The following is a 21862-nucleotide window of genomic DNA, read 5'->3' on the forward strand; positions in this document are numbered from 1 at the left end:
TTCACGTTGAAAAACGGGGGTAATGTCAAGCATTTGACATGGGGTGTTGGGGGCAGGAGGAGTGGTGTTAATGTATTTTTCTGTGTGGCTAGAAAAAAACTGATTGACAGAATTCATTCTTTGCCACATAATTATGTACTTCTTTGTTGACCCATCTGGTCCCCTTAACAGTGTGCTAATACCATCATAAAACAATCAGATTAAATTGGTCTTCTGGTGATCAATGGTTAATATGGTTTCATACAAATTATTCTTAGACTGTGAAGCCTTTCCTATTAAAATTATGAACAGAGCACTACATATTGACAGGGCCTTTCCCAATATTTGAGTGTGTGGACTAGAAATCATAAAGTCTTTCAGCATCTTTTTGACAGCATTTTTTTACAGAGTATGATTCAAACTCAAAGTCTCCTGGACAACCCCTTGCTTATACCTAACATTTCTTACAGATCTGCAACTGTCCATCCTTGACTGTTTTTTAACCCCCCATCTCTACTTAAAACCACACAGCCACATATTGTCACAGTAAAACGCTTACTGAAAGGAATTTAAAAATGCTAACAGAAGTCCGTAACAATAAAGAGAAAAGAAGGAAAAGGGAGAGCAAATCCCAGCCACCTCAGAGTTCCAGCACTCAAAAAAAGGGCCCTGAGTTGCACACGAGAAAGCAGGTACTCATAGGAACTTCAGCTATTCTACCTCCTTAATTACTCTTGATTTCCGGTCAATACCCTAACTCAGAACCTCACCTTTCCCCTTACCCTGCAGCCAGTCCACACTGACTCCTCTCCCTAAAGCCCAGAACTGATCATGTTACTCCCCTATCTCCCCTTCCTTGATGACTTCCCATTACTTACAACAAGGTTCTTATTTCCAAGAAAGGTATTCAAGTTTTCCATATCCTTCTCCCTGCCTATTTGGGACTTATTTATTAGTGTTACTTATCATGCACTCATAACTCTAGCCACCCTAAAACGCTCCCTGGTCGTGGAGCATGACAGGCTCTTTCATGTCTCTGCCTCCTCGCTGGGAGATTTCCTGTCTCTAATATCTTCCCCACAGTTTTGTTATTGTTCTTAAATCTATTCAATAACCACTTTGGGAAACAGTTTGAAATTACCAAGTAAAGTTAATCACATGCCTACTCTATGACCCAACCATTTCATTCTCAAGTGTATACAAGAAAAACGTATGTACCTATGCATCAAGAAGCACATAAAAGGGGTGCCTGGGTGGCTCAGTGCATTAAGCATCCGATGCTTGATTTCAGCTCAGGTCATGATCTAAAGGTATGTAAGATGGAGCCCTGAGTCAGACTCTGCACTGACAGCATGGCACCTACATGGGATTCTTTGTCTCTCTCTGCCCCTCTCAACTATTTGTTGAATTACACTCCCTCTCTCAACTATTTTTTGAAAAAGCACATGAAAGAAATGTTCTCAGCATCATTATTTGTAAGAAACAAATGCTAGTGAAAACAAACTTACATCAACAGTCAGGTACATAAGTGCAGTATACACATCAAGTAGAACACCTTTAATGAAAAACTACAATATGCAACAACACTTAGAAACAACATGTTAAAACAACCCAACATGGAAGAATACACACTGTGTGATTATACTCATGTCAAGTTCAAGTATGGATGGAACTAGTCTGTGGTGTTAAATGTCAGGACAATGTTTACTTGAGGGAGGAAGGATGGGCAGTAACTGGCAGGAGACATTAGCTCAAAATGTTTTACTTCTACTTCAAAATAACTCCTCTACCTATAGACTTAAGGTTTGGGTATGTTTCTGTATGTATGTTATATAGAATGAAAGGGTTTTTTTTTCCTATTTTTCAATGTCAAGATTAATTACTAGCTTAAAGTCGCAGCTGAGCTCTCTCATTCAGAATTAGTTTTTCTCTGAGTTCCCTATGGGCCCGATTTTTTCTCACTAATGGCATTTAATTAACATGCCTTGAATTTTAGGCATGATGATTACATATGACATGGGTTAGGTAATTAAAAAGACCCTTTTTAACTAAAGTAAAGAAAGAGAAAACTGGGAAGAAAGATGTGATGACTAAATCTGGGTTTTGGTGGACTCCTCAACCTAACAATGGTAAACAATTATCCTGACCAGGTCCTTCAGCTCAAGTCAAATTCCTCTTTCTCACAGGTGCCCCTTATGCAGCTATGCAATGTTTTTTTTTTTTTTTCTTCCTTGGTGAAAAGGGTACATTATGTGGTATCTTTCCAAATATTGGAAAGCAATGAGCAAAGAAGCCTCCTAAAAAATGACCCAATGTTGTGCTTCACAATATTTACAGGGACACGGTTCACAAAAACCAAGTAAGCCATCTCCCAGAGCTCAGCAGCACCATTCAGTCCTCAATTCGAGCTTTCCAGGAGCACAAAGTGAAGCTGTCAGCTTCACCTACACTTACAAACCTAGACCTGCAGAAACTCTATTGCTCATATCCTTACAATCAGACATAATTCTGCAGGAAAATCCATTTTACTGCTTCTTGTAATCCCAGGTGGCCAAGGTATCAGCCTCCTAGGGGCATGTGTAAGTTGCCTTGAAGCCATTTAGTCCTGACCCTCTGTCTCAGAGAAAACAATCCTCCTGAGACTGAGTTTTTCATAAAGTCACAGAGCAGTCCTAGATGGCTGCATCACCTAACTCTCTGTGCTCAAGCCTGTCTTGCCCTCTACCTGTACACTCCCCCCCCCCCAACACACATGTATGATGGGGCTTACTAAGGACATTCCCTATAGTATCATTCCCTGTAGTACACTTTGCCCATTGTAGATAGTTGTTTCTTTACCAACTGAATGAAATATGCAACAGTGTGGAAATCATTCCCTTGGCTCGGTTTTTCAAAGTATGCGGAACGGGCCATGATTCATCTGTGCCAGAAAGATGCTTTCAGCTTTTAAATGCCCAATTGCATTTTTTTTCTTTATACAATTCCTATTTTAAATGAAGGAAGGAAGAAAAGGAAAGTAGGAGATTTCTTAAAATGTTTTTTTTTTTTATTTTTGAAAGAGAGAGGGGGAGGGGGCAGGCAAAGAGAGAGGGAGACACGGAATCCAAAGTAGGCTCCAGGCTCTGAGCTGTCAGCACAGAGCCCAACACGGGGCTCGAACTCATGAACCATGAGATCATGATCTGGGCCAAAGTTGGACACTTAACTGACTGAGCCACCCAGGCATGAGGAAGGGAACTTTCAAAGTTGCATTCAGCCATGCTCCCCAAACCCTGGAAGCAGGTGTTGAGCAGTGGAAATACAACCTTCACAATATTTAAACAATACTTGAGAATGCTCATTCAGGCTTCCAACAGTTCTGTCTAGTCTGCCCTTTGCTCCCCACTTCTGTGCCACAAAGTCCTCACTGACAACTAGCACCTACTTCTTTCTAACAAATGTGAGGGCTGCTTGATGTTCCTTCTTTTGATTATTTTCCCTCAGGATGCTATATAGTTTGGATTCCCACTGTTTAGACTCATTTTGTTGTATATGTTTTCTTTTTGTTTTGTTCACTTCAATCTACTCTTTTGATAAACATTTGAAACAAGAGGCTCTAAGTTTCTAAGCCACTAAATATTATTCATTTATTCACTGGAGACTTGGCTATCCCAATCCTCCTTTATTGTTTTTATTCTTGCTGCTGCTGAGGCAAGTCTGTTTTTTTCTCCCCAAAACAGACATGGATCTGGTCTTCCCTCAGGCAATAAAACACCAGGCTTTGCACTTAAGCTAGCTGCTCTAACCAACCAACCAAACCCCAATTTTCAAAGGCTCAATGCTACAAATGTTTATCCTGGGAGACCTCCCCATCCTGTCAACGGAAGGGGAAAGAGAACAGCAAAGGCACCATAACTTCATTCAAAACAAAAGCACTCCCAGAAATTATAGGCACATTACTATCTCCACCCCTTGGCAATGGACCTGACAAATGTAGTCCCAGGAGGGCTAACTCCAAGTTACAAAAGGATGAGCATGAAATTTTGGTGGACAGTTAGCCAATTCACTCTGGTGCCCAACAAACTTCTCCCTTGACTTGTTAAGGGATTTCTAACATCCTCCTCTGCCAACTTTATTGGTCATTTAATGAAACATTTGTTGCAAATTATTATATGTTAGGCACAGTAGCATGCCCTGGGAATATAAAGATGTGGTCCTTTCCCTCAAGATCTCAGGTTTAGTCCTAAATATAGAGATTGGATTGGTAAAACAATATATCTAAACACCCTTGGAAGACAGCTATTAATTATTAAATACATAAGTATAAATGATTAAAGGTACTTAAGAGGAGAAATACTGGTGGGTATGGAAGGAAAACAGAAGGACGTGTCTTAGTGTGGAGGGGAGATTGAGGAACCAGTTCTCCAAAGGGCCAATCCTTTGGTTTTCAACATTTTGTTTACTTTCTCTCAAAAATAATTTTCAATTACTATGCACCCAGTCCCATTTTTTACAATTGACACCTGAAGTCTTTCATTGTAAATTGGATGAACAAGGCTTAATAGTCAGAAATACTTTTTCTATTATTGTCATGAATTCACATTTATTTGTCTTCCCCCTTAGAATTTCAGGTATTTTTTGCTTGTAAGCTTTTTAAATTTCTCATTCTATAATACATCTCTGCAGAAACACTTACCTAAAGTCAAATTCAATTTTTAAAGTATTTTCTTTAAGTATAAGGCTTTAATTGTTAATGGTTGTTTTCTGGATGGTTGGTAATACTATCAGCATATAATTGATAAAGGTAGAGAACAGAGAGGTGTTTGCCCAGGGTCTGACTGCAGGTAATGTTTTACTACAAAAGGGAAGAAAGGAGAGAATTGGGGGGGATGAGGAATGCTTGGGTATCTTGATTTGAGGGCATTTACACAATCTTTTGTATTTATCAAACTTCATTAAATTCAGTAATAAAGGGTCAGATTTTTAAAAATAAGCATATGCAGACTTAGAAACTAAAGTATCATCATGACTGTTTGACATTTTTTCTTTGCAGCTCTTTTTTTCCCTTCTGAAACTCCAAAGCTTTCATTTTAGCCAATTTTTTCTCTAAAGAGATCTGTCCTCAATATTACCTGTATTTTCCTCAAAACACTGCTACTATCTTATTTAGATTCAGCAAATTTTGAAAAAGAATTAGACTTTTGATGCTACCCAATTGAGAAGTTTACTTTCCTATTTGATAGACTGGTATTTGAAGAGACTAAACAGTATGAATGGCAATGCATCATGCCATTAAGAGGGAAAAAAAATTCCAAGTATGCATAGGCATTATTTTTACTGATTATTTTTCAGCAAGTTACTCTTTTAAATCCTAGGCATTAGAGTTAAGACTCCAGATGTTTTCTCCCAAGACATCGATAGAAGTCTATTTGACCTCAATTGACTTTTCTTTCCTTTTTCTTTTCTATACTTTAAGCCTTAGAAGCTTTGTAAACAAATACGGACTCTGACTTGCTGTGCAGAGGTGGAAACAAATATTGCAGTTACATAAACTAATATTGTATAACAGCCTGATGGGTCAACTATTTCACCATCAGAGAGGCAATGCCAGCATCCACATCAGTCAGCTGTCACCCCATAACCAAAATACTATCCAGAAGATGGCAGCGTAGGAGTATCCTGAAATCATCTCCTCCCACAGACCCACCAAATCCTTAGCTGCATATGGATAATTTCCCTCTGAAAAAGATCTGAAAACTAAATCAACTGCTTCTCCAAAACAAAAAGACCACATTGAGACTGGTAGGAAAGAGAGAGAGTGTGTCACCAAAACACCCATTCCCCAGTGTGGCAACACACAATGGGCAAGAATCTCAACAGTGTGGTATTTCTCCTGGAAGAGCAAGGTATTCATGCCCCATACGAAGCAACCCAACCCCTGGGATATGCACAAGAAAGATGAGCACCCTAAAACATCTAGCTTAGAAAATCAACAGGACTGATATCCAGAGGTCCCAAAGTGTCAAAGGAAACAGATTCCTGTTTTGAAGGGTTTGCATGCAGTCTCAACTGCCCCCAACCCCAGAGGAAAAAAACAGTAATTTGAAAAGTGGTAGGCTGTATGTAAAAAAAAAAAAAAAAAAAAAAAAGGTAATAAAATGTATTTGCTAACATAAAACCATCTACTGGAGGAATGGGATACAGTTGAAATTATCCCCAGAGATGGAAGCACTGGCAGGTAGCAATTTTGCTGCTAGCACAGAGCACTGGTAAGCTATCTTGGACATGGCACTTCCTGCCATCTTGCTAAGACAGGAGGAGCAGGCATTCACAGAACTATCCTGTTGCCTCACTGAAGCCAGAGAGCATGTGTAGTTGCAGCACTCTCTTGCTTTCTGGCTGGGGCAGGTAGGCATGAACTATCATGGCATTTTCTCGCTCCCTGCCTAACGTCAACAAGCATGGGAAATTGTAACATCCGCTGCTCCCTGGCTTGGACTGGTGAGTGGAAGCAATCATGGGATTCTTCTACCCTCAGCCTAAAGCTGGCGCGTGCACAAAGACAAGGCAGTCTTTCACTGCATTCCTGAAAAGCACAGAAGAACACCATCAAAACATTTTCCCTCTGCCTTTCTGAAGCCAGTGAGTGTGCCCTGTGCCTCTACTTCTACCTAAAGCCAGAAGACATGCACAGTCCACACAAGGGATATTCTTGATTGCCTGGCCAAGACGGCTGGCATTCTTAAGCTTCAGAGGAAACAATGGGAAAGACTATTCTTGGCAGGCCGCCATACTTAGGGCATTACACAGACAGTGGACTTAAACGCAACCCCAGTCTTCCTGTGAAAAGCTTATGTACTTAGCCTGGAACTTCAGCCTGAGGCACAGGCTTCAGGTTCCCCACACATCCAGAGGCTAAGGGAAGTTCTCCCAGGAAAGATAATCAGAGAGACACAGTTTTTGCATATACCCTTTTGGCCTTGCTACAGTGAGAGATGAGACCTTGCAGGAAGAGTTTTTCTACACTTGACTGGAGCCCAGATTTTTACAACTGTGTTTACAACTGTTACATCTCCAGATTTCCTGATCTGGAAGTCAATAGGGTTTTAAATTGTGGCCCCATTGGATGGTATATGTTTGCAATACTTTAAAAGCTGCTGCTTGAGGGTTTGGCTTCCAATCAGCCTGAAAGTAGGTGCTACATAAGATTCTCCACCCCCAAATGGTCATTGGGGACTGGTCTCAGCACACCTTCAACAATGAGGCTACATCAAAAATAAATCAAAAAGTTTAGACAATCACAAAGATCCGAGAGACAACAAAGAGCAAGAAAAGGGTGAATGAGAAATTTCATCATCTACATGAGGCTATTCCTCAAGACAGAGGTAGCTGCCTCACTTTACACATAGAAACAAACACCAAGAGTCAGACAAAATGAGGAAAGAAAAATATATTCCAAATGAAAGAATAAAATAAAACCTCAAAAAGACCTTAGTCATACAAAAATAATCAGCCTGATAAAGAATTCAAAGTAACAGTTATAAAGATGCTCACTGACCTTGGGAAAAGAACAGATGAACACATTGAGAACTTTAGCAAAGAGAAAATGCAAGAAAGTACCACAGAGACATCACAGAGCTGAAAAATACAATAACTGAACTGAAAATACACTAGAAGGGTTCAAAAGCAGAAAAAAAAAAATCAATCAGTGAGCTGTTAGACAAGGCAACTGAACTCACCCAGACAGAGCAATAGAAAGGAAAAAGAATGTTTAAGAAAATGCCCCAGAGGGAGAAGAGAAAGAGACAGAAGACTTGTTTAAAGAAATAATGGCTAAAAACTTCCCTAACCTAGGAAGGAAACAGACTTCAAGATTCGGGAAGCCCAGAGAGTTCCAAAATAGATGAATCCAAAGAGAACCACATCAAGACACATTATAATTAAAAAGTCCAAAGTTAAAGAGACAATTGTAAAAGCATGAGAAAAACAAATTGTTATATACAAGGGAAACCCCTAAGACTATCAGACAATTTCTCACCAGAAACTTTGTAGTCTAGGAGTGACAGGACATATACAAAGTGTTGAAAGGAAAAAAAACTTCCAACCAAAAATATTCTACCCAGCAAGTTTATCATTCAGAATTGAAGGAGAAGTAAAGCGTTTTCCAAACACACAATATCTAAAGGAGTTTATCACTACTAAACTGGCTTTACAATACACGTTTTAGGGCTTAAGTTGAAAAGAAATGGAATTATTAACAAGAAAACATACAAAAGTAAAAATCTCATTGGAAACAATAAACATAGTAAAGGCAGTAAAGGATAATCAGTTTTAAAGCTAGTTTTAAGATGAACTAAAACCACAACAATCAGTTAAACGATACATAAAATAAAAAGGTGTAAAATGTGACATCAAAAACATAGAACATGGGGAAAGGGAATAAAAATTTGGTTTTGGAATATGTTCAAGTTTAAATTGCTATAAACTTAAAATAGACTATTATACATAGAATGATATATAAACCTCACAGTAACTACCAAGCAAAAAAATAAATACACACACATAAAAGTGAGAAAATTAATTACATAACACTAAAAAAGTCATCAAACCACAAGGGAGGAGAGAAATAAGGAACATAGAGGAGCAATAAAAGCAGCAAGAAAACAACTAACAAAATGGGAATAAGTACTTATCTTTTAATAATCACTTTAAATGTAAATAGATTATATTCTCCAATCAAAGCAAGAGTGGCTGAATGGATAACAAGACACATCTATATAATAACTACAAGAGTTGCTTTAGAAGGACATAGGCAGACTAAAAGCAAAGGGATGGAAAAAGATATTCCAAGAAAATGGAAATGAGAAAGCTAGTGTGGCTATATATATATATTGGACAAAATAGACTTTAAATAAAAGACTCAAAAATTAAAAAAAGACAGATTTGCACTACATAATGTTAAAAGGTTCAATCTAGCAAGAAGATATAATGTGCATAAATAAACATTATAAATATTCATTCCACATAGGAGCACCAAAACATATAAAAAGCAAATATTAACAGACCTCAGGGAAATACTGATAACAACACAATAATAGCAGGGGCTTTAACATCCCACTTGCATCAATAGGTAGATCACCCAGACAGAAAATCAATACGGAATCATCTTAAAGAAACTAGAAAAAGAATGAAGCCCAAAGAGTAATAAAGATCAGAGAGAAAACAGACTAAAAATACAATAGAGAAGATCAACGAAGTTCTTTGAATGGACAAAATTGGCAAACCTTTAGCTAGACTCACCAAGGGAAAAAAAGTCTCAAAAGAAAAATAAATCAGAGAATTCACAACAGAAATACAAAAAATAAGAAACTACTATGAACAATTATATGCCAACAAGTTGAACAACTTAGAAGAAATGAATAAATTCCTAGAAACTTACAATGTTCCAAGACTGAATCATGAAGAAATAGAAAATCTGAATAGACCAATTATTAGTAATGACATTGAATCAGTAATCAACAATCTCCGAACAAACAGAACTCTAGGACCAGACAGCTTCACTGGTGAATTCTACCAAACATTCAAAGAAGATTTAATACTTATCCTTCTCAAACTTCTCCAAAAAAAATTGAAGGGTAGGGAATGTTTCAAAATTCATTTTATAAGGCAAGCGTTAACCTAACACCAAAAACGGACAACAATACCACAAGAAAATTATAGGCTACTATCTCTGATAAATGCAGAAGCAAAAGTCCTCAACCAAACATTAACAAAATGAATTTAGCAACACATTAGAAGGAACCTACACCACAATCACATAGGATTTATTCCAGGGACGCAAGGATGGTTCAACATTTGCATATCAATCAGCATAATACACCAAAGTAACAAAATGAAAGCTAAAAATAAGATCATTTCAATAGATGCCAAAAAAAAGTGCCTTTGACAAAATCCAACATCCTTTTATGATAAAAACTCTCAAAAAAGGTATAGAGGGGATGTGCCACAACATGACAAAGGCCATACATGACAAACCTACAGCTAATATCATACTCAATGGTGAAAAACTGAAAGCCTTTCGTCTAAGATCATGAAAAAGAAAAGGATGCCCACTGTCACCACATAATATTGGAGATCCTAGCCACAGAAATTAGACAGGAAACAGAAGCACGCAAATTTAAAGGAAGAAGTAACACTATCACTATTTGTAGATGACAGGACAGAATACATTAAAAAACCCTAGGCTCCACTAAAAACTATTAGGACTAATAAATAAATTCAGTAAAGCTTCAGGATACAAAATTAATATACAATATGTAGGGAAGGATCACTGGTGAGATACCCGGGTGAGACTTGTACGCCCACCCCCATCCTGGCCCCCAGCACCCACCCAGTCATCATCAAAGTGATGCTTGTCTTCAACAACCATGGGAAACTGCATCTCTCCAAGTTCTATCAGCTCAACTTGTTATTCACAATAACAAAGCATCAGGGAGACATTCCATTTGGTATCTAATAGAGATGAAATGTTTGTAACTTCCTAGAAAAAGGACTGTTAATTGGAGACTGTGACAACAAACTGATTTTTAGGCATTATGTAACATTCTATTTTGTCTTCTGGGTGGATTCTTCAGCAAGTGAACTTGGCATTTTAGATCTACTTCAATGATTCATGGAAACATGAGACACGTGCTTTGAAAATGCCTGTGAACCAGATTTAATGTTCCATTGTAGATGAGGTTCACAATATTCTTGAAGAAGTGGTGATGGGGGAATGGTACTAGACACCAATATGAATGAGGCTCTTACACCAAATGATACACAAAATAAACTGGAGAAACATGAAGCTGGCTTAGAGGGGGCTCCAGCCCATGCTCTTTTAGCTGTAAAGAATATGAATCTTCCTGATATCCCAAGAAATATTATAATTGGTGACATCAGTATAGAAATGCCAAATCTGCCCTCTTTAAATAAAAAATTTTAAAGGCCACTCCCAAGCAAAGTCAGAAAAGTCATTTAACTTTACCATGCAGTTGTTTACCAAAAATAGAGGAAGAGAGTCTCAACTTTTGTTCTTGGATTTAAGTCAGGGTACTATTATAGAGGTTGTATAAAATCAGTATGGAAGCTTTTCCTGCTCAGTAATTTTGAAATTGCATTGCTCCAATGTTATATTTCTCTTTTCTAAACTGCATTCCTATGCCCACCTAAGGCATGCTTCTATGGATTGGCTACTAAAATATTTCAATAAGTGTTTGAGACATTCCTTTAAATTATGTACAATCCAAAATGTTGGTATTTTGTATGGATCACAAGTGTAGCATTCCATAATTCTTTCTATTTGTCACAATTTTTAAAGAACTGAGTATGTACTGCATGAAAACATTAGGAACTTTCTTAGTTTTTTTTTTTTTTTTAATTTTTTTTTCAACGTTTTTTATTTATTTTTGGGACAGAGAGAGACAGAGCATGAACGGGCGAGGGGCAGAGAGAGAGGGAGACACAGAATCAGAAACAGGCTCCAGGCTCCGAGCCATCAGCCCAGAGCCCGACGCGGGGCTCGAACTCACGGACCGCGAGATTGTGACCTGGCTGAAGTCGGACGCTTAACCGACTGCGCCACCCAGGCGCCCCAGGAACTTTCTTAGTTTAAATAAACTGCAGTTAAAAAGGTAACTGGACTTCTTTTTAAGTTTACTTATTTTGAGAGAGAGACACACATACACAAAGTGTGAGCAGGGGAGGGGCAGAGAAAGGGAGAGACAATTCAAAGCAGGCTCTTCACCACCAGTGTACAGCCCAATGTGGGGCTCAAACTCACAAAGCATGAGATCATGACATGAGCCGAGATCAAGAGTCGATGTTTAACCAATTGAGCCACCCAGGTGCCCCGGTAACAGGACTTCTAAAGTACCTCTCTGTTTGTCCGATACCTACACTTTAGCAATAATTTTTTCATGACCCTCTGACTCAGCTAATAAGGTATATTTTATCACTGTTAAAAAATATATACAAAAATCCATTGCACTTCTATATACAATAAACTATCAGAAAAATCAAGAAAACAATCCCACTTACAACTTCATCAAAAGAATAAAATTCCTAGGAACAAATTTAACCCAGAGGGTGAAAGGTCTGTACATTGAAAACTTTAAGATACTGGTAAAGGAAATTGAAGACACAAATAAATAATCCGTCAAGCTCATGGATTAAAGAATATTGTTAAAATATCTATATTATTAAAACCAATCAAAAGATTCCATACAATCTCTATCAAAATTCCAGTAGCATTTTTCAGAGAAATAATTCTAAAATGTATATGAAACCATAAAATATCCTGAATAGCAAAACAATCTTAAGAGCAAAGCGAGTGATATCATGCTCCTTGATTTCAAACTACACCATAAAGCTATGGCAATTAAAACAGGATGGTATGGCACAAAAGCAGACACATAGATCAGTGCAAAAGAATATACAGCCCAGCAATAAATCCATGCATATATGGTCAATTAATTAACGACAAGGAAGCCAAGAATATACAAGGGGGAAAGGATGATATTTTCAATAAATGGTTTTCAGAAAATTTGACAGTTATGTGCACAAGAATGAAACTGGACCATTGTAATTTAAAATGGATTAAAGGCTTGAATGTAGGACTTAAAACCAGTAAACTCCTGGAAGAAAACATAAGCTGTAAGCAATTTGATCTTAGTGATTTTCCTTGGATCTGTCTCTAAAGGTAAGGAAAACAAAAGCAAAAACAAACAAGTACAACTATATCAAGCTAAAAAAAAAAAAAAAACCAAACAAACAAAAACAAAAAAAATTTCTGCACAGCAAAGGAAACTATCAATAGCTAAAAAAAAAAGAGGCAACCTTCTCGACGGGAGATAGTATCTGCAAATTACAAGTTTATTAATATCCAAAATATATATATATATTTTTTTCAACGTTTATTTATTTTTGGGACAGAGAGAGACAGAGCATGAACGGGGGAGGGGCAGAGAGAGAGAGAGACACACAATCGGAAACAGGCTCCAGGCTCTGAGCCATCAGCCCAGAGCCCGACGCGGGGCTCGAACTCACAGACCGCGAGATCGTGACCTGGCTGAAGTCGGACACTTAACCGACTGCGCCACCCAGGCGCCCCCCAAAATATATTTTAAAAACTCATACAACCCAAAAATAAAACAAAAACTGATTTAAAAATGGATCTGAATAGACATTTTTTTCCAAAGATGACATGCAGATGGCCAGAAGGCATGTGAAATTATGCACAACATCCCTAATCATCAGGGAAATACAAATCCAAGCCACAATGAGATATCACTTTACACTTGTCAAATGATGATTATCAAATAGAAAAAGATAATAAGAAGTGGATGGCACATCCTCACCACTGATTATCTTTGCCTTTTTTTAAAACAGTATTGAGATTCCTCAAAAAGTTAGAAATAGAAACACCAGAAGATCCAGCAACTCCACTACCGAGTACCTACCTATTTGAAGAAAACAAAACACTAACTTAAAAAGATATGTGTACCCTCACGTTCACTGCTAAATTATTTACAATTGCCAAGATATGCAAACAACTTAGATGTCCATTGTTAGATGAATGAAGATGTGATGTATATACACATAGTAGAATGCTACTCAGCCATAAAAAATCATGAAATCCTACCATTTGTGACAACATGGTTAGACCTTGAGGGTATCATGCTAAGTGGAACCAAATCATAAGACAAATACCACATGATTTCACATGTTGTGAAGTCTCAAAAACAAAACAAACCAAGGCAAAACCCAGATGTATAAATACACAGAACAGACTGATGTTTGCCAGAGGAGATAGGAGAGAGGTGTTGGGGGGGGGGGTGTAAAATGAGTGAAAGGGACCAAGAAGTACAAATTTCCAGGAATAAAATAAGTCATGGAGGTGCAACGTACAGGATGAGGAATATAGTCAATAATAATATATTAACTTTGGTGACAGATGGTAACTAGACTTATTGTGGTGATCATTTTGCATCACATATGAATGTGAAATCACCATGTTGTACACTTGAAGCTAATATTGTCAGTTATACCATACAATTGCTTTATGTCAATAAGACGGGCCAATCTTCAAGACCGTGAAAAGTTTATTTAATGAAATCTGTTTATCTGTAAAAAAACAAAACACAATAAAACACAAAAAAAACAAACAAAAAACTACCCAATTTGTAAACACTCACTGCCAAATTCTCTTAGTCCAACACTTTTGACTCACTGCATAATTCAGTGTGGTAGCTCGTGCTCAGGTCTAGTACACTTTACTGCAAACCTATACAGAAGAACAAGAGCTGACTGGCCAGGATCCCATCTACTGGAGTCCCAGTTCTCAGCTCTGCTGTTAATTCTCTGGGGGAATTAACTACCAACTATATGATGTGATTTTGTAGGATCAGTAGAGCTTCTTCCGACTACTAAAGAAGTCCAATTTACTACTTGATATTTGCAAGTTAAACATTACAGCTTAATTCCTTAATCTTAATTTTAGCCCTCTCTTAAATCTGTGGCACTTATTTGAGATTTAGGTAATTCTTTGCAGCAGGGTCCTAGCCAGGAAAGGCATTGCCCAAGAGGGTAAAGTGCCCAGTTCTCAGGTAGTATGGACATAATTAAAAACCTAAATAGAAAGAAGAGGACTTGGAAATAAACTTGACGTATTCCATAGTTTATTGTTGACTCAGCTTAAGGCACTGCCAAAGCCTGATTACGAAGAGATTAAATATTCTCTGAGCAGGTGCTGTGACTATTAGTCCACTCTAATGGATTGCTCTATACTAAACCTTCAAGGAATTCTTTCTCTGATCAACAATAAGCTTACAACAGCCAATGATTTTCTCTCTTCTCCCTCTACTCTTCTCAACAAGTTTCTATGTGCCACTAGTTTCTACAAAAAATGACTCAATGAGAAAAGGTCCCTAAGATTTTCTTCTCCTTAGAAATTTGAAAAGCCAAACAGTGATCATTTTTCTACATTCTTCCTTTCATACCAAGAGTTGCTATGTATCCTTTCCTTCAACTTATCTTTCAACGTTTCATCAATCTTGACTGCTTTTCTAATGTGAACTTTACAAGAGTGCAGTATAATACTGGTTTGTCAACTGCTACCTTCCAGATGTATTGCATTGAACTAGAAACATCCCCCCCCCAAATCTTTATTGCGTAGGTTTATATGCTTTGCTGAACATAATATAAACCCAGCAGAAATATTAAATCATGCTGAGGTTAAATCTGGTGTCAGTGAAACTACTTCAAACAAGATTCTTAACATATTAGTATCACATTGTGGGTAGTAGGGCATGTTAAGCCTTGATATACATAGGACAAGAGTGGGAGCAAGGAGCTGGAAATAGAACCAGGGGTAGGGATGAGCACTGGATGGATTTAGACTTGCCTTCCCCCTAGGAATAGCAGATAATTTATATCATAGTCCAAAAGAGTGGTGTTAGTTCCAAGCATCCCTAATGTTAATAAGGATTCCATCTGCTGGACACCAGGAGTCACCAGGCAAAGGCAATGCACAAAGTCAGGTGGGTGGCAGCCTCAGAGTTTGGGTGGTCCATTTAATTTGGAACAAGACCCCCTTTCAATGGCTGGAACTCAGGGAAACAGCATCCAGCTGCCAAATTACAGGGAATGTCAAGTGCTAGGCATGTTGACAAGATCCTAGTCAGTTGGGCTGGAGTTCAAGGCAAGCCTCCAAATCCAGCAGGGGAACTGAATTACTAAGCAGAAATAAAGACACGGTCCCACACAGTTTCACACAGTAGGCTAAGACTAGATGGACAGACAGCTGCTCACTGCAGGGGAGCCATGCTTAGGAGATAAGACTAATTTCGGATTTAGGTGACTTTCAGGTATCATGTGACTTGATCAAGATTGACAGAGGAATCTGGCAGAAAGGAGCCTAGGGGCTGAAGGCATGGACCATGCAGATGAATGGGGATATGGAAGACAGAAGTAGACGCTTCATCAGTACAGGTTGGATTTTGTCTTAGCTGTAAGATTTAACTCTTCTTTTCCAACACAGTCACTTGGGATTCTGAATTAACCAGTCTTCTGGTCTATTGAATTAATTGTGAAATTGTCAGTTACCCTTACTCTAGCCCCAGTGGACTCCAACCAGATAAAAAGGCTGATACCCAGTTACTCAAATATTCTGTGTTTTCACAAACGTGTCATGAAAATGAGCGGCAAGACCTGGATCAAAAGCCCCTTTACGAGAGGTGAGAATGACGCAATGGCAATATTTGACATCGGATGTGGTAACATTTGTTACCCCAAGTACATCTTCTCAACTCAGCTGCCAGAATCTGCACTTCCACCAAGAGGAGTTAACACCTTTGGAATTCTTCTCCTGGGATCTTATCCCAGAGGTAATAACTGAACTATGGATTAATTTGCATGTTTTTGAATTATCAGAGCTTCGCCTCCCAATATCAGGAAGCTGGGCAATAAGAGTGAACCAGGAATTTGGGGTTTTAAGGAAGCAGTGTTGAAAGAAAGCAGAAGGTGTTGACAAGTAATGAGGAAAGTGCCAGAGTTCACCTGGAAAACTGAAACTGCCCCATACGTAATAATGAAGGAAAGAAGGGGTGGGGAGGACAGAGAGAGGCACAGAGCCTAAAAGCCAACCTTGGCTGCTCCATAACGTTCCTAGTGACTCTGAAAGCAGGTATCATACCTGAGGGTCTAGCAGAAATTTTAAAGGATGTCTAAAAAGGCTATACTACACCTACATTTTACTTATTTGGGGCTTATGGTACTACTCAAATAACACCCTCAAATTAGAAAAACAAAATGACATTCCAAAGGTGTAGTTTTCACTTGTTCTCCACTCCCCAGACCACACCCCTAGATCTGGGGTTCAGAACCCAAGTATTTTTTTCAAAGCCATTTTTGCTTCTGCACTCTGGCCTAGGGCCAACCCTCATCTTTCAGTGCCTTAACTATAACCACCACCTTCTGACTGGTCTCTCTTCTTCCCTCCAACTCTGCCTTATTGAACTGAAAAATGCACATTTTGTCATTCCTCTGATCAAAGTCCTTCAATGGTTCTCAATTGTGTACAGAACAAATTCTGAGTGTCTTAAACAGATTGCATGAAGATTCTCTCCCATGGTGCTTCTGACCCATCTGGCTATCTCTCTCATTTGGGGACTCATACTTTACCCTCTAACACCAGCAAACTCTTTGTAGTTTCCTGTACCCATCATGCCAAGTCTTGAACTCCTGAGCCTTACTGGAGCAACTCAGCTTGTAGAAATCAAGTATCACAAACGACATGAAGAAGCAGGGGCCAGTCTCTAGGCTCAAATTGCCATATTAATTTCCCTTCTGCTTACAGAAGGTTAGTTTCATTGTAAAGACGAAAAAATGCAGAGACCATAGACACCTTGGCATTATCAAGCATTTATGGAGAACCCACAGAATACCAACTTAAACGTGCAAGATGATCACATTCGTTTATGAATTATGTAAATTCAATTATGAATATATAACTGTATTCCACATTTGGCATCTTTAAGTATCCTTAAAGACTAAACAAAATGAAAATATATAAAAATTATTTCTGGATTAGTAACATGAATCTTTGTCAATACTCAAAAAAAAAAAAAAAAAAAAAAAAAAAAAACTCATTTAGTACAAGGAGCTTGCAGGGAGTGGCCTCCAAAGACTAACCCAAAGTGGAGATGTTAGATTCCTTAACCTGACCTTCATGTTTTCAGAGTGTCTTTTTTTTCTTTTTTTAAAGTGACCAGCATGGGGGCGCCTGGGTGGCGCAGTCGGTTAAGCGTCCGACTTCAGCCAGGTCACGATCTCGCGGTCCGGGAGTTCGAGCCCCGCGTCGGGCTCTGGGCTGATGGCTCGGAGCCTGGAGCCTGTTTCCGATTCTGTGTCTCCCTCTCTCTCTGCCCCTCCCCCGTTCCTGCTCTGTCTCTCTCTGTCCCAAAAATAAAAATAAACATTGAAAGAAAAAAAAAAAATTTAAAGTGACCAGCATGAATCTATCAGGTTTGGACTTATTTACCAAGCTCCTGAGACTAATCTATAAAATAAGAAGGATATTTTTTTCATGAATAAGAAATATAACTGCAAAAGGAACTATCAATTTTAAATGCCGCCCAACACATCTTGCCCAGGATGCAAAGTATAATCAACATACCTATTAATTTGTAATGAGAATCAAAACTGCTGAGACATCAAACAATCAAGCTCTCTGTCTAGTACATATTCTTCCCACAGGCATATAGGGAGCAAATGAGGAGTTTCTTAGGGAGAATGTAATCAAATCCCTAATAGTGGCATGAATAGAATGTTTGATAACATCGACCTAAGATAATGTGTTGATAGGACTAAGTCTATTCTCAAGACCACAATGTTGACTGGTGTGCCTAACATTTAACACTTGAATTCACATTTTTACTCACTTCCATATAAGTGTCATGGAGTTTTTCTAGATAGGGTAATAAATGCAATAATCCAATCAACTGCTAACAGCCAGGTAGCCATTTTCTCCTAAAGCTAAATTTTCATCTTTCTGCTCCACTCTATTATTTGTTACTTCCTAAACTGAATCCTCAGAATAATTTATTTTTGCTATTTCCAAATTCCTAAGAAATGGAAGACAAATCTTAATATTTTAAGAGCTCTTAAAAAATAAAAATATCATGATAAAAAATGATAAAAGAAAATAAAAGCAATTTAAAGATAAAAGTATTCAGAGTGTATATATTCATTTTCTCTAGGACCAAAAGAAATGCCAATTTCAACTATGTCAAGATACCTTTAGAGTTATCAAGATGTCAACCCATGGATACACAAACACAGGTGTATTTTTTTTTCCAGTATTGGTAAAAAAAAAAAAAAACCTCCCACTGGTAATTCTGAGGCCACTTGTGTATGGACTACTGGTTTGGAAACCATCCCTCCTTCTACATTATAAGTTTTCCAATTTGTATCCTATTTATGGTTAATAGATTTTTAAAAATCCAAAGCTCTGATAGTGATAATGAAGGATTATATTACTAAACATACTCCTATAATCTTTGAGTTACAACAGGTGACAGGCTGTAACAAACTGAACCAGTATCTTATTTTTTCCTCTTTGGTACTGTTGAACCCTGTGCCAACTGCATCAACACAGTATTTGTAGGCAGGAATAAGCCCATGTTGTTACATTGATACCCTGAGTGACGTTGATCTGCACAGATTGTGTCAAACCTTCTTAGCATCTTAATTAATGTGCTTCAGTTCTTAGGAAGTATTCTTTATGAGACAGAACAAATTGTAGGGAAATGGACTTCATTTATTAATTCCATTTTGCATCACTGTTAAGTGATGCATGTACATTCCCAAAAGATGTGAAGGCCAAAGCTCATGCGTGGGACCTTGCCTGCCCACTCCACTCCGTAGCCCACTCTGACCTACCCCTTCCTTTGTATCAAATATTCTCTGTACTTCTCAACTTGGCCTTTAGGAGTTTCAGTATTCATTCAACCCTGAGAGAAAGCAATTCTGCAATGATATCAAGAAGTTGAAAGTGATTTATATACTTAAGTAGCTTTATTTTTAACTACTTATCATAAGGAGATAATCAGTATTTTTATGAGGGAAGGACAATTATTACTACACTCTTCATATAACCTCTGATTATGGAAAAAGATATGATGTTTATGTAAAATGATATTTTCTGCAACATTATAATACTCCTGAACTTGGAAATACCTTAAATATTCAACAGTTAGATGTTGAATCTCAACAGTTAGAGGATAGAAAATTGAGAAGACATTAAAATATAGGTTTTTGATTTATAAGCTAGAAAATGGAAATGTTTATAATAAAATTTTAGGCATTAAAGTTTCAATGAAACACAATTTCAATTTTGTATACATAAAAAAGTTGTGTGCTTTATAAATAATTTGAGGGAGTATTACCAAAACTGAATAGTTTAGGTGGTAGAATTAGAAAAAGAAAATGATAAAATAAAAATTGTCCTAAGAGTTCCTCCCTTAATCAGGTCAGTCTTCCCACTTTAATTTTTATCTCAAAGTAGTAATTAAATACAGTAATAAATGCAAAAGTAACTGCCCCTTGAATTAACCCACACTTACCCCAACCCTGCTGCCAAGATGCAACCACTATGCATTCTTTAGGTTTCTTCTTTCTCATGGTTACCTCCATTGCTAAGCCATACTCATATATTAACATTCAATATTCTCTTTGCTGTACTGTAATAGATGTCAATTTAGAGATCTTATATGTTTTTTGCTCTCCATCATCATAATAGCTTGGACCATTTTCAGTTAACACTATAAAAGTATTTGATATTATAAGTAATTTTTATTTACTGAGAGCCAAATAAGATATCATAATATATTCCGTTTCTTATTGGTTTTCTTTTACAACTAACTACAAGTTCCTTGTTTTTTCCCCTCCTTCTTCCAACTTCTGCCATATAATAATGTCTTTAGTTCTCTGGTTGACATTCTATCAAGTATTCTACCAGTCCCCACTTTGTCTTAGAGATGTCTCTCCTAGAGTTGCTGTCCTTCTCCAATCTGGGTGGTTTCTCTCCAGGTCTGCTCCCCAGTATCATCATTAGATGTTTTCTGTTTTGTTGCTGTTGTTGGCCCCCGCACCCGCACACACCCCCCCCCAATCCTATGCCACTTTCTGGCTCGGATAACTTTCTAATTTTGAGTACATACTACCCCCCAAAGTAAGAATTTTTAAGAGAGAAAGTTTCTAAATTCTTGTGGTTTAAAATGTCTTTATTATTTATACCTTCACACTTGAGAGTTCATTTTGGTTTAGGCTTTATAGTTTTGAGTTCTTACGTGGATAAAAATTTAGGGTTTTGTTTTACTGTTGGATTAAGCACTGGATTATGAAACAAATTCTTAAGAAGGACTTTTACTTTGTAGTAATACATAGTTATACTCCACTTTCATTTCATCCTCGTTATTGCCTTTTTGGCTTTATTTCATGTTTGTCTTTTAAGCACCTTAGAGTTTTTTGTTTTTTTTTCTTCAATCCAGCCTGATTATATTATTCCACTTCTATGAAATAATCTATTTGCATTTAATGAAATTACTGGTACATTTAAGTTTAACTCTGTTATTGTTTTTAAATCTGTCTCCTCTGCTCTCTTTTGTTTTGTTTACATTAAATATTTTCATTATAAAGTTCTATTTTATTAAACATTTTAGTAGTTACACTGAAGATTACAAAGTACCTAACTTATTGGAGTCTGATAGTGATTTCTAATACAAAGTTATAATAATGGTACATAGGCCACATTGTCCCTAAACAGACAATCCAAGACACTAAAACACTAACTTCATTGACCACATTCCAGGCTCGTGTTTTTGTTTTCTTATATTTTAATTCTATACTATAATCCAGAAGAATTATTAGAATTTTACATATATAAATACCCCTACCCTGTGCTCTTCACTCTTGTGTTACAAAAGCTTCCATATGGAATCATTTTCTTTTTGTGCTAAAGAACTTTTAGTGTTTCTTTTAATAGGAGTCTGCTGGCCACAATTTTATTTTTTATAGCTGGAAAACTATTATATTTTTACTTTCAACCGATATTTTATGGGGATTTTCCTTTAAAAGTTACTTTAAATGTATCCTTATTTCATCTATTAAGAATTTAGCTATTTTGTTATTGAAGTTAACATTTGCCTCTAATTTGAAGATTTTATATTTCACTTTGGTTATTATCAATTAAATAACAGGTCACCCCAATGTTCATAGCAGCACTCTCAACATTAGCCAAATTATGGAAAGAGCCTAAATGTCCATCAACTGATGAATGGATAAAGAAATTGTGGTTTATATACAC

The 21862-nt window shown here is 37.4% G+C and overlaps 1 pseudogene; it reads left to right on the forward strand.

Moving 5' to 3' along the window:
• Positions 1 to 6180: 6180 nt before the first annotated feature.
• On the forward strand, positions 6181 to 10942 carry LOC121032698 (AP-3 complex subunit sigma-1-like; annotated as a pseudogene).
• The last annotated feature ends 10920 nt before the right edge of the window (positions 10943 to 21862 follow it).

The sequence above is a fragment of the Herpailurus yagouaroundi genome, unplaced genomic scaffold, assembly GCF_014898765.1.
Source record: "Herpailurus yagouaroundi ecotype Mexico unplaced genomic scaffold, PumYag 142, whole genome shotgun sequence".
In the NCBI taxonomy this organism is placed as follows: domain Eukaryota; kingdom Metazoa; phylum Chordata; class Mammalia; order Carnivora; family Felidae; genus Herpailurus; species Herpailurus yagouaroundi.